This window comes from Mobula birostris, chromosome 16, assembly GCF_030028105.1.
Source record: "Mobula birostris isolate sMobBir1 chromosome 16, sMobBir1.hap1, whole genome shotgun sequence".
NCBI lineage: Eukaryota > Metazoa > Chordata > Chondrichthyes > Myliobatiformes > Myliobatidae > Mobula > Mobula birostris.
The window spans coordinates 22,234,601-22,261,775 of NC_092385.1; the positions used below are offsets into that span (position 1 = coordinate 22,234,601).

A 27,175-nucleotide genomic window follows, 5' to 3' on the forward strand; every position below is an offset into this window, starting at 1 on the left:
AGCCACTTAGCATTGAAGCAGGCTGATTATATTGTGTGGTTTTGGAGTATTAAAAAAGTAAATATTCCTGCCACCTGGCCTGAGGAGAAGATTCATAAATTCTGTAGCCCTTCTTTATAATTGTAATCTTTTATTCCAGGTATCATTTTAATAAGTGGCTTCTGCATTTTGATGCAGGCCTTGTCTTGATAATTAGAATCAATACTCCTGAGGAGGCATCTGGGATCAAAATATGCATTGTGTATGTACTTGATATTCCTATGAAACATACTTATTTTCCATTATACATTTTTAACAGTCTTAGTAATAGGTCCTGAATCTTCAAAGAGTCCTTTATATTGACCTTTGATTCCTAAATACCATTTAGTTTCTAGTGTTTGGCCTCATCCTTCATTCTGGAATTTACCTCTCAAAGCTAAGGGCTTCATGTACTATGAATTCCACAATGTGGTTACAACTAAAATATGCTACTTGGTCACAAATGTATATAAAGTGTATAATTTCAGTTTTCATATTCAAACTGTGCTGGAGTGAAAAAAAATCTGTGCTTTTTATTAGAGTGGAAGTGTGGAAAATCTAATGGAATAATTTGACGCTATGGTTTTCTTCACTGCTTTATTGAGCTTATGTATTCTATGCAGATGAATTGAACTATTAGAAATATTGATGCAGACATTCCTATTGATGTGCTGTTCTTGCCTTAACCTTGGATTACTGGATGTCTTTGAAAGAATTCTCTCCTGCCTGTTGCATCACAACCTTGCTGTGTAAGCTGAAAAGTAAATAGTGCTCTATCGACTGACAATGAGCTGATCAATGGAGCATCAGAAACATCAAACACTGAAATATGAAAGCTACTGTAGTTGCCCAGGGGAAAACAGCTCAAGGATTGCTGCAGCAAAATTCCAACTGAATTGTACTAAAAGAGCGAAAAAGCATTGTGTGGTGACACACTTGTTAGTGCTGCTGCGTCCCAATTTTAGCTGCCTAGATTTGATGCTGATCTCGGGTGCAGATACTGTGGATTTTATACATTCTAGCCAAACTATGTGGATTTCTTCCAGGTGCTCTTGTTCCCTTTCACATCCCAAAGATATGCCGGTAGGCGAATTGCCTACTGCAAGTTAGCCCTTAGTATAGGTAGGTGGCAAAAGAATCACACAAAGATATGTAAGAGAGTCAGGCACAATGAACTAAGAGACTTCGCTAAGAGAGGGTGGGGAGATAGTACCACCACTGGAAGCTGCATGGTTGCCTTCTGTCATTGAAATAAGTAAGAAACATCAGATAAATACAGAATATCATAACATCCAATTCCAGTTAAAAGCCATTCTGACAACATCTTTAATTTATTTCTGATATTTCAACCTATGACTTGTCACGTACCCCGTGACGGGTTAAAGAACCAGCAGAAATGAGAAACACCTTGGAGTCTGGTATTGCTGTTAACTAATACTATTTTATTAGTAAATACACAATACAGTACTGTAATATAAAATCAGATAAATCAAACAGGTTAGCAAAGATTATATATATATATAAGTGTGGAAATATAAAAACGAAGCTTCCTCAAGCCTAGGGGTTAAATGGATACAGTCTTACGATGATGAGTAAAGAGAATCAGTTCAGTTTGTGGTATTGAGTTGAGTAGTGATGGAGAGAGAGAGGTGTCTAGTTCTTCAGGTGAGCTGATGCCGTCGATTTTTCCGTTGTCCTCCGAAACTTCCAAGTTAGCCAAACTTGACCAACTTAACAGCACCATCTTGAAGTGATAGTCTACCAACCCAGGCAAGGATTAGACACACAAGTAGACGCCACAGGGTCGCTCTTTCATGCACTAATAATCACAGATCGATCCCTCACAATTGATCCTCAGTCCCACACTTGTGGGCACCTGAACAGGATAGTGGTAACTTCACCATGCCTTAGTGCATCTGCGTGTCCTGTGAAACAAGCAATTACACTGGTTTAAATACTGTTGTGCTGAACACCAGCTATCCATCAAGTAGCTCCTCCTCTCTCTCTCTGTAGGAACTCAGAAGCTGGCAGTGTCCTTGCAGAAATTCCAAACAAACTGTGAGCAGTCTTCGCCGCTCTCTCTCTCAATAACAAGTTGTTTGTGCTGTACACCTCTGTCTCTCTTTTTAAAAGCACAGTTCATAAGGGATAATTCAGGACCCCGTCACAGACTCAATTGGGTGAATGTTCCAATCCTTATTTCTCGCTTCATAGAATATTTAAAAGTTAATTGAAGGTTGCCCATTTCATCTCTTGCCTAGTGTCTATGGTTCATCTTGTTGTGATTAGCTGCTCAATGGCCTCACTCCTGCTAACATTAGGGTAGTGCAAGAGCTGTTGTCTGAACAGCAATTGAAATTGGGAAGGCCGAAAACCACATCACAGATCTCCAGGACTTTATAGGCAGGTATATCTGAGGTCTGTGGTGAGCATCATTCTTTTGCCATGGACCCCACAATCTAGGTTATTGCGCCAACAGTCCTGATAGAAACATAGAAACATAGAAAATAGGTGCAGGAGTAGGCCATTCGGCCCTTCGAGCCTGCACCGCCATTTATTATGATCATGGCTGATCATCCAACTCAAAACCCCGCCCCAGCCTTCCCTCCATACCCCCTGATCCCCGTAGCCACAAGGGCCATATCTAACTCCCTCTTAAATATAGCCAATGAACTGGCCTCAACTGTTTCCTGTGGCAGAGAATTCCACAGATTCACCACTCTCTGTGTGAAGAAGTTTTTCCTAATCTCGGTCCTAAAAGGCTTCCCCTCTATCCTCAAACTGTGACCCCTCGTTCTGGACTTCCCCAACATCGGGAACAATCTTCCTGCATTTAGCCTGTCCAATCCCTTTAGGATCTTATACGTTTCAATCAGATCCCCCCTCAATCCTCTAAATTCCAATGAGTACAAGCCCAGTTCATCCAGTCTTTCTTCATATGAAAGTCCTGCCATCCCAGGAATCAATCTGGTGAACCTTCTCTGTACTCCCTCTATGGCAAGGATGTCTTTCCTCAGATTAGGGGACCAAAACTGCAGACAATACTCCAGGTGTGGTCTCACCAAGGCCTTGATGAAGGGTCTCGGCCCAAAACGTCGACTGTACCTCTTCCTATAGGTGCTGCTTGGCCTACTGCATTCACCAGCACTTTTTGTGTGTGTTGTGAGCATTATTTAGAAGTGAGATTTAGTGGAATCCTCATCTCCTCCAAGGAGTACTTCTAGCTACATTAGATTACTAACGTCTCAGCCTCTTGCACTGAAATAGTACAGATTCTGCATGACCTTATTTATAGCATAAAACTTACTGATTGAACAGGAGAATGCACTGGTCACTTCGGTTAAGCCCTACTAGATGAGGAGATGGGGGAAGGAGCCTGAAACAAAGATCTCCAGATTTCTATCAACCACTGTATCTTGCCTTGTCTGTTTGAATCTTTTTTCTATTCTTTTCTTATGGTAACCAAGTGACAGCTGAGAGAGTGCCCAGAAGCAGAGACAAGGGCAGGGAAGCACTGACCCTTCTATCTACAAGGGCACTAATTTTTTTTTGCTTAATAATATCCCTACCTAAATCATGCAGAGGTGCCAGGAAAATGGCAAGAGCAGCTGAATGAGGGGAGAATTATTGCATACAGCAGTTCATTGGGTACACCAGCAGAGATATTTATTCCAAATCCAAGTTTCAAGATTCCAGATTGTTTAATGTCATTTCCTTTTCACAAATATAAGGAGAATGAAATAATTGTCACTCCGGATCCGATGCAGCACAAGAAAACTCACAAAAGATAAAGAACACAATAATAATAATAACCTTATAAAGCAGAAATAATAAATATAAATATGCATGCTGAAGGGTGTTGTTTCAAGGACATGAGCGGTTGGGAGATAAAACCAGCCTACAGTGAACACCACCCCCCACACAAATATGAAACACTAATGGAAAATTTATGGTATTGCCACACAAAACAGGAAAGAAATATTGCAACCCCTCTGCCATCTGATTTCTAAATGGACATTGAAAACATGATCACCACCTCACTATCAACAGAGATCCTAGAGACCTGCAGCCACGATGTGAGAAGCAGCCTTTCCCCAGCAGGACGACAACTCATCCCATTTGTTAAGGCTGGTAAGAGCACTGAATGCTCCCGCCCAAGAGCTCCTTCAGGGCTCCTCACCATCGGCAAGGAGTGGAACATGAGGACAGATCTCGGCAGACAGCTACGGTTCCCCACGGAAATCACCACCACGTCTCTCAGTCCAGACTTAGTACTGTGGCCCATGGCTGCCAAGACAGCCCTCTTCATTGAGTTAACCATCCCATGGGAGGGAGGAGTGGAGGCTGCCCATGAGCGGAAGAGGCTGAAGTACTCAGACCTGGCAGCTGAGTGTAAGGACACTGGCAGGAGGACCATCATCTACCCTGTGGAGGTAGGATGCCGGGGCTTTGTCAGCACATCGACGGCAAGGTTACTCCGTGACTGGAGCGAGGCTGGGGGATGGGGGCCACCAGAGGGTTGGCTGAAGAGGTAGAAAAGAGCAGCTTTTGGCTGTGGCTGAGGAGGAAAGACAGAAATTTGGTGGGGGGGGATCAACTAAGCCGATTGAAAGCTGCAGGAGGTGGCATGGAAGAGTCCACTGGTCCACCACCAGGAGATGTACCAGGGCTAAGGGAGCAACACATCAGTGAATGGTGGTTCCTGGTTGATGACCCTGTAGCTGACTCCATTGAAGGTGTGGCAGGCAGCAATGCCAAGCAAGAAGCACCTTACTGGAAATTGCATTGATTCTGCTTTTGTTTGCACTGCTTATTTTTAACTTAACTATTTAGTAGACAGATTCTTACTTACTGTAATTCAGTATTTTTCTCTATATTTATTTATCATGTATTGCATTGTACTGCTGTCATAAAGTTAACAAATTTCACGAGTTATGCCAGTGATATTAAACCTGATTCTGATTCTGAATCCAAGTGTGCGCCAATATCTTTATAGACCCTGCATTAAAAAATACAATTCCTATTTGATTCAATGCAAGTTTTAAAGTGATTAGATTTTATTTAAAATTAGCGATTTCTGGTTAAGAAAAATGTAAAATGAAGGATATTTAATCCACTGGCACGTTAGACTCCTACCATAAATCAGCAAGCAAAAGATCCATTTTGTTGTGATAACTCATCTGGGTCACCAGTGTCCTTCGGCGAAGGAGATCTGTTATCTTTACTCAGTCATGGTCTGTGTGCGATTCCAGCCTCACTAATTCTTAGTTCAGGGGTAATTAGGGCTGGACAGTAAATGCCAGAATGACATACTGTGAATAAATAAGTTCAAAAATTCTGGACTGGAAATCCAGTGTTGTTACTGCAGATAAGAAGTTGAACCAATGATTTTTCTGCCCTTTTCACTGATTCCCCAGAATGTTAAAAATAAGAGCACTTGAAAAGCACAGCAGGGTTCTGATCAAAACTTCTTTCTTCAACTGCTTCCACAAAAAATAAGGTCTCACAGTTGCTGTGTGAGAAGAAACCACTGTGTTCACTTATAGATCAAAGGAGATTGCATTTTGTCGTATAACATTGCTACGTAATTGTAAGTCTTTCTTCATACAATCAATCTATGGTGTGGAGTTCCTTTATAACAGGAAGCACACTTTTTTTTGGCTAAATCTACAGTTAAACCATTGATTGTTTTGTGGAAGCATAATCAGACAGCCAAAATAAAGATCATTACAGTGGATATCCATTCTCAGAACACTGTCAATACAGAACACCATCAAAACTTGCACTAAGCACCAATAAAAATGTGTCTTCAAGGCCATGCTCTTAGCTAAGATTCAGATGACAAAGTGATTTTTGCTAAAATAGACAAAGTTGTAATTTTCTGATCAAACATGGATTTTCATTAATTTATTTTATTTATTCTAATTATATCTATTAGATAATTAATATAATGTGAAACTTTAAGTTTTGTATGTTGACCAGTTAATACACGTTTGCATTTTTGAAGACGTGATTAGTGAACTGTCTGAGGCAGTCCTAATTTCAAACATCAATGACTAAACATAAGCATATTTTCATTGCAGGAGTGCTTTTGAAGAAAACAATCCAATTTTAACAACGCAAACACAAGGAAATCTGCAGATGCTGGAATTTCAAGCAACACATATAAAAGTTGCTGGTGAACGCAGCATCTCTAGGAAGAGGTACAGTCGACGTCTCGGCCCGAAACGTTGACTGTACCTCTTCCCAGAGATGCTGCCTGGCCTGCTGTGTTCACCAATTTTAACAACAGTATTTGTTTACGTTCTAAATTATTTATGTAAATAAAATAGAGCACATAGTTCAAGTTGTCTCGAAGTACAATGGCTCTGCCTCAAACAATGGAGCTTAAATGTTTGCAGAGTGATATCAAATAATATTTTGACTTTAAATTTCCTGATCCTACATCCAAGGAGCAATGCCAATTTGATTTGTCTTTTTTATCTTTGGAAATGCTTATCCAGTCTTGTGGGTAGAGTTCAGCTGATAGCAGTTATCAACACCAGATTACATTTATTCTTGACTCGTGATAGTTTTTTCCATGCGATGATAAATAACTCAAATTTCATTTTCCAGGTTGAGCAACCTATTTGAAATAGCAGATACCAGCTTTCTTTGTCAGTCTCATCCGTTTGACTTAATCTTTTTCAAAATATACTGGATGAACAGAAATTTACTCCAGCTAAAGATTGGGACTGCTTCATCCTTCTTCTTGGCTCCTGTCTGAAAACAAATTTGATGATATACAATCTTAGTATTTTATTTGATCCTAAGTAGAGCATGGTGCCACATATCTGCACCATCGCTAAGGCCAGCTGTTTCTACCTCTGTAACGTCATTTGACTTCGCTTTTGCCTTGGCTCTTCTGTTTTGAAAATCCCCATCTACCCCCCTCAGCTCTACCTTTCATAGACTTGTTGTCATCCAGATTCCTTATCGCTTCAGTTTAAGCACACTGATAGTTCAAAAGTCAAGAAATTCGATAATAAACATTACTAATGACATCTTCTCTGAAGTAAATTGTGGTAAACTATCACCACAAACAATGAAGAAGCAAGCATAAGCAAAAAGGCTATGCGTACTGAGTGTGTTGCTGCACTGGGAGCCAGGTTCTGGAGCGAAGCACTACTTGGTGCTTGAATGGTTTAAATGCTGGTCCGGATAGACCGGAAAGCCTGGGTGTTGAGACCAGAGGCAAGGGTCAGGCTGATTTTGCTCACTCCTCTGTGATGATCATGAAGCACCTTCAATTACTCCAAAAGACTGAGGTTTGGTAAAATACTGAAAGGCTTTTATTCGCTGTACAATACGACCTCCACAGTGAGTGTCTGCCCCCGGACTGAGGGGGAGGGGCAAGGCGAACACCTTTATACAGGACTCTGTGGGAGGAGCCATAGGAGCAGTCAGCAGAGGGGTGTGTCCAGACAGGTAACCGAGTTACAACATATATACATGGTTTACCACATTCACCCTTCCTTTTTTAAAAAAAAAGAGTCCCGCGGGGTGAAGTGACTGACAATATTTACAAGAAGTATATTTACAGGTTAAGTCTATCAGGCGGTCGAGTCCGTCGCTGTGACCTACGTAGCACCGGCGGTGATTGCACCGGCGATGGCGGTTGTGCTGGCTCCGGCCTGACTTCAGGTACTAGCACGTTAGGCGTCGGTAATCCCTCGTGCGTGTGCGTCGCGCCCGGTATGGGAGTGTCATGTGGTGTCTGTATAGGGTTTGGGGTGCACGGTGTGTCGTAGGTACATACATTGGTGGGTATGGGGTCAATAGTCACCACGGAGTGTTCAGGGTAGGGGCCTGGAGCTCCTGCGGGCGCCAGGTCGCGGATGGAGACCGTGTCCTCCCGCCCATCAGGTAAAACCACGTAGGCATACTGGGTGTTTGCATGAAGTAAGTGAACCCTCTCAACTATCGGGGAGTATTTATTGCTCCTCGCATGTTTCCGGAGCAGCACTGGCCCCGGGGACATCAGCCAAGATGGTAGGGTGGTTCCAGTGGTCGATTTTCTGGGAAAAGAAAAGAGCCGCTCATGAGGGGTGGCATTGGTGGCTGTGCATAACAGAGCGGATGGAGTGGAGTGCCTTGGGAAGGATCTCCTGCCAGCGGGAGACCGGCAGTCCCTTTGACCTGAGGGCTAAGAGTGTGGCTTTCCACACTGTGCCATTCTCCTTCTCTACCTGTCCATTCCCCCGGGGATTATAGCTCGTGGTCCTACTAGTTGCAATTCCCCTAGCCAGTAGATATTGGCGCAGCTCGTCACTCATAAACGAGGACCCTCTGTCACTGTGGATATAGCATGGGTATCCGAACAGGGTGAAGAGCTTGCGCAGGGCTTTTATAACTGACGTGGTAGTGGTGTCGGGGCAGGGGATGGCGAAGGGGAACCGTGAGTACTCGTCAATTACGTTAAGAAAGTACACATTGCGGTCGGTGGAGGGAAGGGGGCCCTTAAAGTCAACACTCAGTCACTCAAAGTGGCGGGTGGCCTTGATGAGTGGTGCCTTTTCAGGTCGGTAGAAGTGCGGTTTGCACTCTGCGCAGACTTGGCAGTCCCTGGTCATCATCCTGATCTCCTCAAGGGAGTAAGTCAGGTTCCGGGCTTTCACGAAGTGGAAAAGCCTGGTGACTCCCGGGTGGCAAAGGTCTACATGTAGGGCGTATAGCCGGTCGATCTGCGCGCTGGTGCATGTTCCCCGGGATAGGGCATCAGAGGGCTCGTTGAGCTTCCCAGGCCTGTACATGATGTCATAGTTGTAGGTGGAGAGTTCGATTCTCCACCTCAGGATTTTATCATTTTTGATTTTGCTCCGCTGCTGATTATTAAACATGAACGCGACTGAGCGCTGGTCAGTTAGCAGGGTGAACCTTTTGCCGGCAAGATAGTGCCTCCAGTGCCTTATAGCTTCCACTAGGGCCTGGGCCTCTTTCTCTACCACAGAGTGCCGAATTTCAGGGCCTTGAAGGGTATGGGAGAAGAACGCCACTGGTCTTCCTGCCTGGTTGAGGGTAGCAGCCAGCGCAAAGTCGGAGGCATCACTCTCTACTTGGAAGGGAATGGCCTCATCCACCGCATGCATTGCTGATTTGGCAATGTCCCCTTTTATGCAGTTGAAGGCCGCGTGGGCCTCGGCAGAGAGGGGTAATGTGGTGGACTTGACCAGGGAGCAGGCCTTGTCTGCATAGTTAAAGACCCATTGGGCATAATATGAAAAGAAGCCCAGGCACCTTTTGAGGGCTCTGAGGGTATTGGGAAGAGGGAGTTCCAACAAGGGGCGCATACGGTCGGGGTCAGGGCCAATGACTCCATTCTCCACGACACACCCAAGGATAGCAAGTCGGGTGGTCCCAAATACACACTTGTCCTTGTTATAGGTGAGGTTGAAAGATTTGGCCGCTTGGAGAAAGTTTTGGAGGTTGTTGTCGTGATCCTGCTGGTCGTGACCGCAGATGGTGATGTTATCCAGATATGGGAACGTGGCCTTCAGTTGGCACTGGTCCACCATCCGGTCCATTGCCCTCTGGAAGACAGATACACCATTCGTGACACCAAAGGGGACGCGCAGGAATTGATAAAGCCTGCCGTCCGCCTCGAAGGCAGTGTAAGGGCGGTCCTCCCGGCGGATGGGGAGCTGATGGTAAGCGGATTTTAGGTCTATGGTCGAGTACACCTTGTACTGTGCTATCTGATTGACCATATCCGCGATGCGGGGTAGAGGGTACGCGTCGAGCTGCGTGAACCTATTGATGGTCTGGCTATAGTCCATGACCATCCTATTCTTCTCCCCGTTCCGAACAACCACCACCTGCGCCCTCCAAGAACTTGTGCTTGCCTCAATGACCCCCTCCCTGAGCAGCCGCTGCACCTCTGACTTAATGAAAGCTCTGTCCCCCGCGCTGTACCTCCTGCTTTTAGTTGCCACGGGTTTACAGTCGAGGGTCAGGTTGGCAAACAGCGGTGGGGGAGGGATCCTGAGGGTGGAGAGGCCGCAAGTGGTGTCAGTAGTGTGGCAGTTGGCATGGTGTTGGGTGGGATGCGCGGGTCGGTGTGTGTGTGTGGTCAGTAGCGGGGTACGTGACATATCTCTACAAAACGGGATTTATGACAGTAATTGGCGGGAGAGGCCCATCATACTTCATTGTCACGCTTTTCAGGTGGCTCTGGAAGTCCAACCCCAACAGAACAGGGGCACACAGTTGAGGCAAGATCAGTAACGTAAAGTCCCGATATTCTGTGCCCTGCACCACTAGTGTCGCTACACAACCCCCCCGGATGTCTGTTGTATGCGACCTGGAGGCCATGGTGACCCTCCGACTTACCGGCCGTATCATGAGTCCACCATGGTGCACGGTGGCCGGGTGGATAAAACTCTCCGTGCTGCCTGTGTCAAACAGGAAGCTTGTCCTGTGCCCCTCCACCAGGATGTCCATCATTGACCTTGCGAGCTGGTGGGGAGCGCTTTGGTTGAGGGTCACGGAAGGCAGGGTGGGGTCGCTGTCTTGGTCCGGCGTGGTGGGGTGCCCCGTGAGCACCCGTTGGTCGTAGGCGATGGGAGGTGGCGCCGACCAAGATGGCCGCCCCCATGTCTCGCACGTGGTGGTGGCGTGCCGGGAAGATGGCGGCAGGCAAGATGGCGACCCCCACGTCTCGCACGTGGTGGCAGTGTGCAGGGAAGATGGCGACTTCCACGTCTCGCACGCGGCGCTGCTCGATCCCGCTCGCGGTTTTGACTTACAGACCTTGGCGAAGTGGCCCTTCTTTCCGCAGCTGGAGCAGGTAGCTTGTCGGGCCGCGCAGCATTTCCGGGGGTGCTTCTCCAGTCCACAGAAGTAGCACTTCGCGGACTCACAACTGGCGGCAGCCGAGGTCAATTCGCCGGCAGGTTGCGGGGTCTGCGGCACCCATGAGGCCATCGGGGGATCGCGTGCCTGGAGAGCCTCAGAGTTATGCAGAGCGGCCTTCAACGTATCAGCCAGCTCCATCGCCGAATTTAGGGTAAGATCGGCTTTTTCCAGCAGCCGCTGGCGCACGTACACTGACCTGGTCCCCGTAACGAAGGCGTCTCTCACTAGGAGTTCTGCATGCTGCGCCGCCGTCAGCTCCTGGCAATTGCAGGCTCGCATGAGCGTCCATAGGGCCTGGACGAACTCAGCACTCGATTCCCCGGGGCGTTGTTGCCGTGTCGCTAAACGGTGCCGAGCATAGACGCTGTTTATCGGCCGCAGGTATTGTCTTTTGAGTGCGTTCATCGCGCCGTCGTAGTTCAGCTGGTCTCTGATCAGCGAATAAACCCGTGGACTGACCCTGGAGAGTAGAACTCTGCGCTTCGCTACGGGGTCGGTTGCTTTAATCTCCTCTAGATACACTTCGAAGCAGGCCAGCCAGAGTTCGAAAGCATTTCCAGCTTCAGGTGTTTGCGGATTGAGGTCTAATTTTTCTGGTCTCAGGGCCTGTTCCATGTTTTAAAACGTACAGCGAATAAAATTGAAGCACCTTCAATTACTCCAAAAGACTGAGGTTTGGTAAAATACTGAAAGGCTTTTATTCGCTGTACAATACAACCTCCACAGTGAGTGTCTGCCCCCGGACTGAGGGGGAGGGGCAAGGCGAACACCTTTATACAGGACTCTGTGGGAGGAGCCACAGGGGCAGTCAGCAGAGGGGTGTGTCCAGACAGGTAACCGAGTTACAACATATATACATGGTTTACCACAGATCATTCCTCTCTCTGCAGCACCAAGGCTGCGAACTGCTCCGGCCGCAGTCGTCTCTGTGAGATTCATGGTGTTTTTGCCCCACCAATATGATGAACTAAGATCGAGGCTTGGGCCTACTGTGGCTGCTCTAAGGAGCAGATCTAAGGACTCAATCTGGTTCGGAATGCTGTTGTTTGCTCCTATTGTTTACATGGTGTGTGTGTGTGTGTGTGTGTGTGTGTGTGTGTGTTTTTCCTGTTTGTCAGTGCAGTGGTTATGATCTTTCTTTTTTTCAAATCGGGTTTTTCAGGTTCCTTGCTTTGTGGCTGTCTGTAAATTAACACATCTCAAGGTGTATAATTTATACATTCTTTGATATAAATATACTTTGAATCTTTGAATCTATGCTCTTGAGTAATTGAATATTATCCTTATGTCCTGTTGCACTGGCTCATGATCCAACATGGCTTTCACTTTAAAATTATCTTTCTTTTTTACTCCTTTCCTCACCTTACCCCTACGTCTGCCAATTTCAACAGTCATAAAACTCTCTGTAGTACCTGTGCTTCTCCAATTTTAGCCTCTTGATCAATCCCAAATTTAGCAGCTTCAGGTTTAGTTCTAATGTCATCTGTTGCCAAGGCCAAGGCTCCTAAATCATTCTGTGTTCTGCCTCTCTGACTATTTTTATTACATTTGATATTCCAAACAGAGACCAATCTCCATAAAGTCTTACACATTGCTTCCCCTCCAAGCTTTGTTTTCAAAATTGACATCCCTCAGTTCTTCCTCCACTTCTGAGGAAGCATCCCGAACCCAAAATTGTAATGTATGGATCTATTTCTTTTAGTGCAATGACACCCCCCCAGCACTATGCATTGATCTATTGTCTGCGTACATGCTGTTGTCTATGCATGCGCATTGTTCTCACTCTCACTCTTGCTGCAATGCGAACACACCAGCATGTGTGCTTTTATTTAATATATATGTAGTTGTGCACAGACACAACAAATTAGCGACGAGTTAATCAGAGAATATCACCAACTGCAATGACAGTTTTGGGATGAAACAGCATGAAAAGGCCATCACAGATGTTAACAAACGTGTGACTAACAGTGAAAGATGTGCTGAATTTAAAGTGAAAATAACATGGCAAAGCCTTCAGTTGAGAAAGTTGATGAAGTTGATAGCACTAATGAAGGCTGGGAGTTGTATATCGAGAGGGTTGAACTGTATTGTAGCGTGAACAACGTGGAGGAGCAAAAGAACGCCTCTACACTTCTTAGCTTAATGGGTACAAGGACATACAGTCTCTTGCGTAACCTCGTAACCCCTGCAAAGGCAGCAAGTGAGACATTTGATGGAATTGTTAGAATTTTACAAAATCACTTGAGCCCTAAACTGCTGGCAATAGCTGAGAGATATAGATTTTACAAAAGGAACCAATCAAAAGATAAAAGCCTTTCTGAATACGTTGCCCAACTGCACAAACTTTATCAGTACAGTGACTTTAGAGATGGACTTCCTAATGTATTAAGGGACAGACTTGTATGTGGCATGCATAGTCAAAGCGCTCAAAAGAGTCTACTGGCAGAAAGAGACCTAACCTTAGAACGGGCATTGACCATTGCAATATTGATAGAGACTGCAATAAAGGATGCAGCAGAACTACAGAAAAGGAAGTCCGAATGTGAAATGCACAAAATGTCCCTGAATGGTGCAAAAAGCCAAGGGTATTAATGGATGTGCAATTCCTCCCACGAAACAAATGGCTATTGGTTCAAAGTAAAAGTCTGCTGAAAGTGTCACAATGTCACATAGAGAGAATGTGCAAACCAGACAAAAAGCACAACCAAGTGAAAAGTATCAAACTCAAAACTCAGCGAATACATGGTTACTGAATGTAAAACAGAATCAGACAACTTAGAGTCTGACAAAGGAGAACTGTCATGCCCAGAACCGCATTGTATAATTGAAGCAGATCACAAAATCATCTGGATCACTATAGTTGTGTCCGGTGTAAAACTGAAAATGGAGCTGGCTACAGGGTCAGTTTTGTCTATAGTTCCAGAGGCTGACTACGACAGACTGTTTTCTAAGATCTCATTAGAAAAGACCGCAGTGATGTTAAAGACCTACATAGACAAAAAAGTGTCCTCCAAAGGCATACTGAATGTAAATGTGATGTATGGAGGCCAAACACAGCAGTTAGAGCTTTATGTATTGAACAGTGGAGGGCTAACACTTTTCAGATGTGAATGGTTGAGAAGAATCCACCTACACCGGCACTTGATCAAAGCACTCAGTGTGACATCAACAGACAACAGCAGCCCAAATGGTAGCACTAAGCAGAGACTGGCACAGCTGCTTAACGCTAATGAGAAGGTGTTTGGTAAACTCAAAGGCATGAAGGCCAGAATTGAGCTGGATAAAACAACACCAAGATTCCATAAAGCATGTCCAGTGCCTTGCACACTACATCCTAAAGTGGATGCTGAAATGCAGAGCTTGGAGGCATCTAGAATTCTCTCCAAGGCTGAGTGGAGTAATTGGGCCAGGCCCATTATCCTGGTGATCAAGAAAGGGAAGGCCGGAGCCATTCGCATAAGTGGGGATTTCAAAATGAGCATCAACCCGGTGCTGCGTACTGTGCAGTATCCCCTGCCATGAAAGAAGACATTTTTGCATCTTCTGCAGGTGGGAATAGGTTCTCAAAGATTGACTTGTCACAAGCCTATCTGCAAATGGGGATCAAGCATGAAGTTCCTCACAATCAACCCTCACAAGAGACTGTTCCAGTATAATCATCTTGTCTTTGGTGTCACATCAGCTGCAGCAACTTGGCGAAGAGCAATGGACCAAGTGCTTCAAGATATCCTGGGAACACAAAGACTGATATCATCATGACTGGCAAGAATGGTGAAGAGCACCTCCAGATTCATGGTAAAGTGCTTACTAGGCTGAGTGCAAAGAGAAGGAAATGTGAGTTTTTGAAGAATGAAATCTCATTTTGTGGACATGTCATTGACAAGCATGGCTTATATAAGTCACAAGAAGAGATTGAAGTTGTGCTAGAGGCATCCAAACCAGAAAATGTGCCACAACTCAGGTCATACTTGGACATGGTAAACTACTACCACCAATTTCTCTCAAACATTACTACAATGCTGCATCCATTGAATGCACTGTTACAGACAGGAGCAAAGTGGGAATGGTCAGAAAGATGTGAAAGAGCATTCAGGAAACAAAGAGGCATAAAGTCTGATAACAGCTCACCCACTATGACCCATCCCTGCCCATTAAACTGGCATGCGATGTGCCCCCTTATGGCATTGGTGCCGTTTTGTCACACATTATCAAAGATGGATCTGAACGCCCGATGGTGTTTACTTAAAGATCACTGAGGAGTGCAGAATGCAACTACGCACAGATCGACCGAGAGACCCTCAGTCTGGTATGGGGAATAAAGAAATTCCACCACAAAAGTTTACTCTAGGGACAGATCACCAGCCCCTTGTGTCCAGTTTCAATCCTAGGATGGAAGTTCCAGTGATGACTGCCACCCAGTTACAACATTGGGCACTGTTCCTAGGAGCCCACGCTAATGGCATAGAGTTCAAGGGTACCAAATAACACAACAATGCTGATGGCTTGTCACATATTCCACTACTGGTAACGGAAAAAGACCCAGTAGAGTTGTTCCACACCTTATCGGTGGACCAGTTGCCGATAACAAATTCTGAGATACAAAGGGAAACAAGGAATGACCTGACATTGTCAGAAGTCTGTGACATCACCACGCAAGGATGGCCACCTCGTGGTAACTGTATGCTTCCAGAGTCCTTAGTGAGACAAGACCAACTGTCTGTATGTCAAAGAATGCTGATGTGTGGATCTCAAGTTATTGTTCCCTCTAAACTGTGCATCAGAGTGTTGGAAAATCTGCATGAAGGACACCTGGGTACAGTCAAGATGAAGAGTGGACACCCGGTAGGATGGTTACAAGAACTGGACCACTGATGTACACAGTGGATTGTTGGAGATCATACATGGAGACATCATGTGGACCAGATACTGGATACTCAATCGAAGAACACACTGGAGTTGATTGCATCCAACAAGATGGACACATTACAGCCATTGGACTTACCTCTTAGTGATGTTCTTGTCACTGACAGCAAAGTGACGCAAGAAACTGAGAACGTTATTGTGGACAAGACATGTGCCAAACCTGATGCCACTCAACAGGTTCAAAGGCACTATTCTTAAAGGAACAGAGCGCCACTGAATCTTTAGAACTGTGAAGTTAGTTCTGGACTGTTATTGTGAAAGTGTGTTTATTTGGAATATGTGTTTATGAAAGGGAAATTGAATGTTTTGTACATATACAATATTATGTTGCATTAATCTAAAAAGGGAGGAAGAGTAATGTATGGATCTAGTTCTTTTAGAGCTATGAACCCCTCCCCTGCCTTAGTACTACGTATTGATCTGTCTGCGCCTGCGCTGTTTATGTGCATGGTTCTGTCTCTCACTCTCCCATCATGCAAAGCCATCTCCCGCATGTGTGCTTTTATTTAATATATATGCAGATGTGCACAGACACGACAAAATTGTTGCTTATTTCTTTTTCCACAGATGTTGCTTGCCTGGCTGGGCCCTTTCAGTATTCTGCTCTTCCAATTTTACGTTTTTCTTTCACTTTCAAGCTTCTGCAGTTTTATTTGTATTCTTATGTTGCTTATAACTCTCCTGTATTTGGGACATTTTACTTCGTTAAAGGGCTGAAAGTTATTGGCTCCCTGTGTTTATAAGTTGCTTTCCGTAAGGCAGATTCCTTTTAAATTTGTCCATCTGGTCAGATTTATGTCCTCCAGCCTGGCAGGCATGGGCTGAAATTGTGTGGAATGTTTAAATGTCCTGACTCCACAAGATTTATAGAGTCACTTCAGGTGATTTAGCAAGAAGGCAGGAATTTTCTGTGCTTATTTAGAAGGAAACACAAAAAATTGTGTTGGTTCTTTGCTTCTGAATGCAATGAGACAGCTAAAATAAACGTAACACCAAATTTCACTTACCCCAGAATTATTCAGTACTGACTTCAATTCTACTAGCAGCAAAAAAAAAAAATCCAGTGGGAAAAATCCATTTTCACAAATGTAGGAATTAAACAATAATAGGAGATATTAAAAATAGTATTTTTTAAGAGAGTTGGAAGTTTGAGAAGAGACTTATCAGCTGCAAGGCCACAATTCCGGAGGAATCTAACAGCAATGGGGAAACGCATGCTAATTTAATCAAACAAGCAAAATAAATCAATAGGTACTGGAATTCACTCCATCTTCTTACCTCTCCTTAAATAGTTTTTCTTTATCCCTCCACCTCATATTCCACCCTACCGTGGCCCCCTCTCCTCCCTTATCTTTCTCCCTCACCCTCTCTTCTCACACCCACCATCTCCTTCTCCAGTTCAGTATGAAATATTGCCTAATTTTTAACTTCATTAACCCCCCACTAAGTGCATTGGAATGTTTCAGCACATGATACATAATGCTAGCAACTGTTTAAAAGCAGACTCAGAACAGAGCTTGGTATTAGAGCTGGAGGTTGCCACACAGGCAACAAAATATGGTGAAGGCAGCACTTGTTATAGAGGACAAGTGCCTCGAAACCAACTCATTAGCAAGTGAGGACCCAGTGGAACCTGGAAAGGATGGATACAATGAATGAGTGTAATGGGTTTAATGAAGGCTCTGTACCTCTGAAAGAATTAAGGCATGTAACGTTCAGAGAAGTAAGGAAGACTTTTGTTAAGCCCATATCAAGGTTACTGGCAAGAGGATACATATTAAAATGCAGTTGCAAAAGACAACCAGACATTGTTTCAGAGATGGTAAGGGAAGATTATGATGGTTTAGATAGGAAGTTGATTGAAAAGGATGTCAAGTTCAAATAAAATATGCATTTAGGGAGAATTATTGAATATTGAAACAAAAGGAATAAACAGTAAATAAAAACAAAATTAAAACAATGAAATAAACAAAATGAAAACAAGAGCTGCTGGAAGTGCTCGGTGGATCAGGCAGCATCTATGGAGAGAGATACAGATTGATGATTATAGGGCAAACAAGAGAAAATCTGCAGATGCTAGAAATCCAAACAACACATGCGAAATGCTAGAGGAGCTCAGCAAGCCAGGCAGCGTCTATGGAAGAGAGTACAGTCGACATTTTGGGCCAAATCCCTTCTTGAGGACTGGAGAGGAAAGGGTGAGAGGTCCGAGTAAGAAGGTAGAGGGAGGGGAAGAAGAAGTACAAGGTGGTAGGTGATAGATGAAAACAGGAGGATGGCAGGGGTGAAGTAAAGACGTAGGGCAATTTGGATTTAGAGGTTTTAGTGTGACAGGAACAGGACTGAAGGAATTCCATTGGAGAGTTATGAACTTGGATGGCCAAAGACAGAGGTTCATTTAAACAACCTTGAGACGGGCATTAGAAATTAGATGATAGTTCAAAATTTATTCATGAGTCAATTTTGTTTGGTTTGTGGACATTTTTGACAGTAAATGAACATAAAGATTATTTAACTTTGTTTTATTCAAGAGGCCCTTGGATGGCACTTCAATCTGTACTGCAATGGATAGAAAAGATCTTGCACTCCAAGAATGTAACAAAAACAATGCTTGCAAATTTCGAATAGCATGTTAGGAACTACTTATTCTTAGTGTTTTAAATTTAAAAGCAATATACTAGAAGATTTTCATCATATAAAATTATTTTGATGGATGTATCAACAAATATAACTGTACATTATCGTCTCTGCTCTTGCTTCCTTGTCAACTTTGTATATAAAGTGCCTTGGAAAAGTATTCACACCCCTTTGCTCAGTACTTAGTTGAACCAGCTCTCGCTGCTATTACAGCCAGTATATTATTTTTGGATAAGTTTCTATTAGCTTTGCACAATGTGATGGAGCAAGATTTGCCCATTCCTACTTGCAAAATTGCTCAAGCTGTGCCAGCTTAGTTGGGGAGCGGCAGTGGAAAGCAATCTTGAGGTCTTGCCAGAGAAGTTTGATTGGGTTAAGGTCAGGATTCTGACTGGGCCACTCAAGGACATCAATATTCTTCATTTGAAGCCACTCCATGGTTGCTTTGGCAGTGTCCTTTGGGTCAGTGCCCTGTTGAAAGACAAACTTCCTCCCCAGTTTAAACCTTCTGGCAGGTACTAGCAGGTTTTTGTCCAGCATCTCTGTATTTAGCAGCATTCACCTTCCCATCAATCCTGACAAGATTTCCTGTCCCTGCCACTGAGAAGCATCTCTACAGCATGATACTGCCTCCACCATACTTAACAGTAGGGATGGTGTTACCTGGTTGATGCACAGTATTAGGTTTATGGCACACGTACCACTTAGTGCTGAGGCCAAAGTGTTTCACTTTAGTCTTATCCAACCACAAGATCTTCTTCTACATCTTTACAGTATCTTCTAAGTCTTTATGTGCAAGGATATTTTTTATTTAGCCAGGGCTTCGTCCTTGCCGCTCTTCCATAAATACCCTTTTTGTGCAAGGCTTTAGAGATTGTGGATCCATGAACTTCATCTCCAGTTGCAGCTACTGACTTCTGCAGCTCACTCAGAGCGACTGTTGGCATCACAGTAGCCTCTCTTACAAGTGCTATTCTTCTCTAGCGACAAAGTTTGGAGGATGGCCTGACCTAGGCAGTGTGGCTGTAGTTTCATGTTCTTTCCATTTTTTCCACTTTTTCACAATGAGCTCTGTGGTATGTTCAGTGCCTTTGAGATAGTTTTGCACCCTTCCCAGATTTGTGCTTCTCTGTTAGAATTTCCCTGTTCTCTTGAATGCTCTTTTGTCTTTCTTTTGTTTTGGTCTGTTGAGAATCTACCATACTGTTGGACCTTACAGACAGAGGGGTATTTATTCAGGTGATCCTCCAATTTTCTACATCAACAATCTGGGTGAATTGGTAAGGTAATATCGTATATTACACTTGAGAGAAGTCAGCGTCTTTTAGAGCAGCTTGTGGTTTGCCAATTAGGGGATCAGCTATACTGGATTGGGTGTTATATAATGAACTGGATTTGATTAGGGAGCTTAAGGTAAAGGAACCCTTAGGAGACAGTGATCACAATATGATAGAATTTACCCTGCAATTTCAGAGGGAGAACCCAAAGTCAACTGTATCAGTATTACAGTATAGTACAGGGAATTACAGAAGCATGAGAGAAGAGTTGGCTAAAATTGATTGGAAAGGGGCACTAGCAGGGATGACAGCAGAGAAGCAAGAACAGGAGTTTGTGGGCACAATACAGAGGGCACAGGATAGATATGTCCCAAAGAAGTAGTATTCCGATAGTAGGATGATGCATTTGTGGCTGACAAGAGAAGTCAAAGCCAATGTAAAAACAAACAATAGGGCATATAACATAGCAAAAATTAGTGGGAAGTTGTAAGATTGGGAAACTTAAACACAAGAGAAATATGAAGGAGGGCTAGCCAGCAATATCAAAGAGGATACCAAGCGTATTTTCAGATATATGAAGAGTAAAAGAGAGGGGAAAATAGATATTAGATCATTGGAAGATGATGCTGCAGAGGTAGTAATGAGAGACAAGGAAATGGTGAACAAACTGAATATGTATTTTGCATCAGTCTTCACTGTGGAAGACACTAGCAGTGTGCTGGAAATTCAAGAGCGTTAGAGGGGCAGAAATACGTGCAGTTGCTATTAATTGGGAAAAGGTGCTTGTTAAACTGAAAGGTAAAAAGGGAGATAAGTCACCTGGACCACATGGACTACAGCCCAGGGTTCTAAAAGAGGGAGCTGAAGAGATTGTGGAGGCATTAGTAATGATCTTTCAAGAATCAGTCGAGTCATGGTTCTAGAGGACTGGAAAATTGCAAATGTCAATCCACTCCTCAAGAATGGAGGGAGGCAAAAGAACATAATTATAAACAGTTCTCCTGACTTCAGTAGTTAGGAAGGTGTTGGAGTTGATTGTGGTTTTGGGGTACTTGGATGCACGTGATGAAACAGGCCAAAGTCAGCATGGGAAATTCTTGCCAGACAAATCTGTCGGAGTTCCTTGAGGAGATAACAAGTAGGATAAACAAAGGAGAATTGGTGGATGTTGTGTATTTTTATTTTCAGAAGGTCTTTGCATGAGGCCACAAATGGGGGTGCTTAACAAGAAAAGAGCCCATGGTATTATAGGAAGGATACTAGCATGGATATAGCATTAGCTTATTGGTAGTAGGCAAAGAGTGGGAATAAAGGGAGCCTTTTCTGATTGGCAGCGAGTGACTAGTGGTGTTCTGCAGCAGCTGGCGTCGGGACTGTTTCTTTTTACATTGTTCTTCAATAATTTGGATGACGGAATTAATAGCTTTGTGGCCAAGATTGCAGATTATACGAAGATAGGGGGATGGGCAGGCTGTGTTTGGTGAAGCCGGTTGTCTGCAGATTAGGAGAATGGACAAAGAAGCGGCAAATAGAATGGCGTTGGGAACTGTATAGGCATGCCCTTTGGTAGAAGAAATAAAAGCATAGACTATTTTTTAAATGAGGAGAAAATTAAAACATCCAAGGGAAAACAAAATAACTTTTCTAAAGATCAAAGTGGAAAAGACAAATGCCAAAATAAAAGGTGCTTTGTTTTTCCTTTATTTTAAGTAATTTAGTTTGCAACACATGATTGTTTTATTATAATTATTTAATTTTATTTCAAATATTCTGTTAAGTATCTCAAATCAACACTGAGTTTTAGAAACAATTGGAAAGATCATTGACAGCATAGTATGAAGAAAAGGCTATTAAGATATCTTGGGCATAAAGCTTCAGGGCGCATCACAAGGTCTAGTCAGTGTTCTTGGATGTCTCTCCACTGAACAGTAGTGGCAGAAATGCATTGAAGTCAATTGGAGTTGTGTAGGGAGCAAAGGGCAGATTAAGCCCGATCTGTACTATTATGATCGTTTTATATTTCAAAGTTTTCAGACATAACGAAGGACATTAAAATATTAATGAATATTTGCTTTTAAAAATATACTTTCAGTAGCCATTTGTTGCTAAAAAATGCAACACAATGACTTAATCTCAATGTTCAACAATGGATGATTGCTTTTTCTCTGTCTTGTTAAGGACTGGAATTGCAGGGATGTTTAGCTTTGATGATTTTTCACTGCGTGATTTTAGTGATATAATTGCTGATTATCTCATTACTGATCCTACAAATTATCTTATTATATCCTAAATTTCTTGGTGACCAATGAATGCAATAAAATTTGATTTTTGTGCCTGTTTAGAGCAATCTAACAATTAGAAATTAACTCATTCTCCAAGTTTCTGTAAAGGCTTGACTAGGATCTATTGTGTTTCTATTAACTGCCTTTATAACCACTTGCTGCATTTGTTCCAATTGTCATTTGTTTTCTTATTTCCTTAAATTAAGTTATTATGCAGTCTCTTAGCATGAACAAATAGTCATTATTAACCTTAACGAGATCATAATATTCAGAATGTTAACTTTGCAGCAGCAGTACAATGCATTTACATGATAAATATAGAAAAAAGAATACCAGTAAATATATCTATTTATATTAAATAGTTAAATTACAAATAGTAGTGCAAAAACAGAAATTTTAAAAAGTAGGGAGGTAGTGTTCGTGGGTTCAATGTCCATTTAGAAATCATATGGCGGAGGGGAAGAAGCTGTTCCTGAATTGCTGAGTGTGTGCCTTCAGGCTTCTGTACCTCCTTCCGGATAGTAAGAGGGCATGTCTAGGTGATGGGGGTCCTTAAAGATGGACGCCACCTTTCTGAGGCACTGTTCCTTGAAGATGCTTTGGATACTATGGAGGCTAGTAACTAGATGGTGGCTTTCCCCTGCACTGCTCCCCTTGTCATTTTAGCTGGTGGAAGTTGCAGGTTCTGAGGTGTTGTTGAAAATTGTTAGCAAATTGCTTCGGTATATTTTGTAGGTGAGGCGGAACAGTCACAATGAACTCCTGTTGAAGAGAGTGGGTTACCAGTGAATGAACGCCAATCAAGTTGATTAATTTCCCTTGCATGGCGTTGAGCTCTTTAAGTGTCGCCACCTTCCAGACCAGTAGAGAATATTCTATTATTATTCTCCTGACTTATCTTTTGTAAAGGAAGAGAGGATGTTTGGAATTAGGTTCTCTTTGAGAATATACCTTACTTGAACTGCAATTGAAATTTGTTAATGAAGTAGGCCAGGATCTAATTAGGTGCAGTATGTAGCAGGCAACAGCAGAATAGAGCACAAAGGTTAGATTGATGATGTTTCAAACAAACAATGAAGGCACAGAGGGTAACGTCAAACGTAGAGTCGCAAATAACAGCTAATAGGGAGGGAAGAACATTGAGAATTACCTTAAGGCTATGAGGGTGATGGTGAGGGCCTCTGTCGGTCAGAGTTGACCATGGCTATTGCATCCTAGCTGTCTGATACACAAGCCTGGACAGTACGATACAGAGAGCAAGCTGTTGCCCATGTAGCAGGCTCCCCCTCTCCATGCTGCTGATGAATCCAGAGGAATGGCAGAGACTGATACAGTCTGGCACCAGCAGCATCACAGGAGTTGCCAGTCAGCATTGAACTCCACGTAGGACTGCCTTAGGGACTCCAGCTCTGGATTTTTCCCTCGGGGTTTACTCCCCCATGAGTAGGTGTAGCCACAAGGCAGCGGAAGTTTGAGATCACTTTTCCTTCCCCTAGATGAGCTGCCAATGACAGCTGATGAGTCCCGTCTGCCCGAAGCGACTGGTTTTAAGCTGCCAGGAACCCTCATTTGTCCCTTCTTCTGTCAGTAGGAATGGTTCTGCCGGGCTTAGTAGCTAAGCCACACGTGAAGGGCAGGAGTTGGACTTGGTTGTCAGAGGCTATTTGAGGTGCACACCATTGAGAGCATTTAATACGTAGTGGGAGCTTGTCCCCACTACCACCCCCGGCTATAACAACCCTAAGGAAACCTTAAGGCTATACAAAAATCATAAAATGATAGGCAGGAGGATTGGTCTGAGCAAAAGTCAAAGTGTTGCTTAATAGGGCTTAATTAAACATGATATGAAGGATGTTAATTAGGAGAGATGTAAATGTCTCGACAATATGGAAGTGTACACTTTGGTAAAAGTTCAACCAATTGCTGCTGACCTTGTTTGTTATGACCCAGTGAAGCCAATACCTCTATGGTGTGACGTATCACCTTGAGGCATTAGTATAGTTTTATTTCACATTGCAGGACAATGCAGATAAACAAATAATTGGTTTTGCATCAAAGGACCCTTTCCTGAGCAGAGAAATGATCCTCATAATTAGTAAAAAGAAAGTTTAGCTGTTGTCTTTGGAGTGATGAAATTAACTAAGTGTTTACAGGTCAAATTCTGATTATTTTCCCTGGTCAAAATTTCCTGCAGGATATCTTGTGTAAGGAGACAGCTTATATAATTTCTGCCTTGTGCAGTGAAGGATGCTGTTATTGACTGCACTCTATGTTCTGGAGTGCAAGGATGTACATTTAAATCAGAATGCAGGTATGCTGAATCATTTCTCAGTTAGTGAATCTCTGCGTGAGAGGCCCATTCTGGGAGAGATTGTGTTACAGCAGGAATACACGGAGAATGCATTGTCACAGCTAATGACCTTGCCACCATTACACATTGTGACCTTACCCCTTCATGGATGAGAAGAACATAATGACAATATGTTACTACTTGTGATATTCCAGTTCAAACTGATCAAGGTTATTTTTATTAATCGAGGAAACCACCAGACAAGTTGTACAAGCAAATACTCAAGTATTGTTCCTGATTAAGGGTCTCACCCAAAAAAACAACTCTTTATTCCTCTCCACAGATGCTACCCGACCTGCTAAATTTATTTATTTATGGATCATTCCTCTTGCATTTTGTGTGTGTTACTTTGAATTTCCAGCATTTGTAGAATCTCTTGTGTTTAGGTATGGTTCTTGCCATTTTACTGTACATTTTATCTCTTGGATGTGTTTTACACATCCGAGCTTTTATCTATGTGATGGGAATGTGGTAATCCCTTTGCAGCAAACAAGGTTTCTTATAGGAGTTTTTTCTGTGTGGTTATTAACCCCCTCTAGTGGTCAGATGACAACAGAAAATAAAATGATAGAAGCACTTTTTAGCCTGCTGGACTTCGAAAAGGTTTTCTTTGATGTTTGCAGAAACAGAACAGTACTGTTATGATAGAATGCAAATTTATATATTAAGGAGCTACATACATGCAACACTATTGTCCTAAAATATATATTAAACTATCTTAGGACTAAGAAGCTGCAGAGGAACAATAAATTGATGTGTAAAAATCTTGCTATTGATTGGTAGAAATACTATAAGTTGTATAATTTTATTTTTGAATTATTTATGGACATTTAACATAGATGTATAATTCTAGATGAGTCATGGCAGAATCAACTTTCCCTCTGTAAATATGTTGCCCCACTCTTCACCCCTCGTCACCCAGGGTTAGCCAAGCATAAGCGTCACCAAGTATAAGTGGTTTATGTCCTCTCCACACGTATTTTCACACAATAGTAGGAAAATTATTGGAAAAATTCTAAGGGGTAGGGCTTATGTTCACTTGGAAAGGTAGGGAATGCTTTCAGAGGAGTCAACATAGTTTTGTTGGGGAAAATCATGTGTCACAAATCTGAGTTTTTTTTGGAAGAGGAAACTAAGGAAACTGATGAATGCAGAACAGGAGATGTGGTCAAGGGGCATTTTCCAGATTGAAAGTCTGTAAGTTTGTAACTAAAAGCGTATCACAAGGATAATTGCTGCGACCATGGTTGTTTGTCATATATGTGTATATACGTATGTATATTTGTGAATGAATGTATATATGTGTATATATACATGGAATGTAATCCAGACAAATGCGAGGAAGGACATTTTGGGGTAAATAAATATTGGCAGGACATATACAACAATCAGCGTGTTGATGTAGAGAGTGATCTTGGAGTGCAAGTTCAAATCTTGAAAATAGCGAGGTAGGTGGATAGGGTAGTGAAGAAGGCCTTTAGCTTGCATGTCTTAATAGGCTAAAGCATGGAGAATATGAAATGGGATGGCATATTACAGCTGAATAAAGCATTGATCAGTCTGCACTTGGAGTATTGTCTATGGTTTTGGTTGCTACATGATAGGAAGGATGTGGGGCATTAGAAAGAGTACAGAAGAGATTTACCTAGAATGGAGGAGAATTTGGTTAGGCTGGATTTATCCTCACTTGGATATAGGAGGCTGAGGAGGGGTGAACTTGAACAGGAAAGGAGGGGGATATGGGCCTAATGTAGACAAATGGGGTTGTTGTAGATAGGCATCACTAATGGTATGGATGAAATGGGCAGAGTGGCTGATTTCTGTGCTTTACAAGACCATAACACATAGTAGCAGAATGAAGCCATCCTGTCCCTTGAGTATGCTCTGCCGTTTGACCATGGCTGGTTTTATTTTCCCCATTCTCCCACCTTCTCCGTATAACCTTTGATGCCCTTACTAACTAAGAACCTGCTAACCTCTGCTTTAAGCATAGCCAGCGATGAGGCTTCCACAGCCATTTGTGGCAGTGAAATCCACAGCTTCAACTCAGCCGGCTCCGTCATGTGCACTAGCTTCCCCAGCATCGAGGACATCTTCAAAGGTGATGCCTCAAAAAGGCAGCATATACCCCATTAAGGACCGCCATCATGCAGGGCATGCCTGCTTCTTATTACTACCATCAAGGAGGAAGAACAGGAGTTGGAAGACACACACTCAACATTTTAGGAACAGCTTCCTCCCCACTGCCATCAGATTTCTGAATGGACAATGAACCCATGTACAGGACCTCAATATATTTTTTTTCTGCTTTCTTTTTGTACTAATTTATATATATATATTTTACTGTAATTTAGAGTATTTTGTTATGTAATGTACTGCTGCCACAAATCAACATATTTCATGTCATCTGCTAATGATATCGAACCTGATTCTGATTCTAATTCTCTGGTTAAAGTTGCTGAATCTATAACAAGTGCTTGCTATTTACTGTCCACATGTGCTAGGTGATAAAAAAACACATAATTTAATGGGCAAGAAAATGCTGCATAGGTCACCAGACATAAACACTGAAAGCTTACAGAACCTCCAACCTGTAGATGTTGTGACCACTTTGTTATGGTTTCTGACTTTGATGGAACTAAGGCTAGAAGAACATCATCGATTTTTAAAGGTTGTGTTAATTCCCGAGTCAAAATGGGCGCTTCCCAGATGATTACCTGCTGTAGCTGATGAAGGTAAAAAATAAAACATCTTTAGACTTTGAGAAACCAGGCTGCAATCCAGAGCAAGAGCTC

General features: G+C 43.0%; 1 protein-coding gene across 5 annotated transcripts in view; it reads left to right on the plus strand.

Moving 5' to 3' along the window:
* The window catches only part of cacna2d3a (calcium channel, voltage-dependent, alpha 2/delta subunit 3a), a 797,416-nt gene that overhangs the window by 209,824 nt on the left and 560,417 nt on the right, over positions 1-27,175 (plus strand). The window lies entirely within an intron of this gene.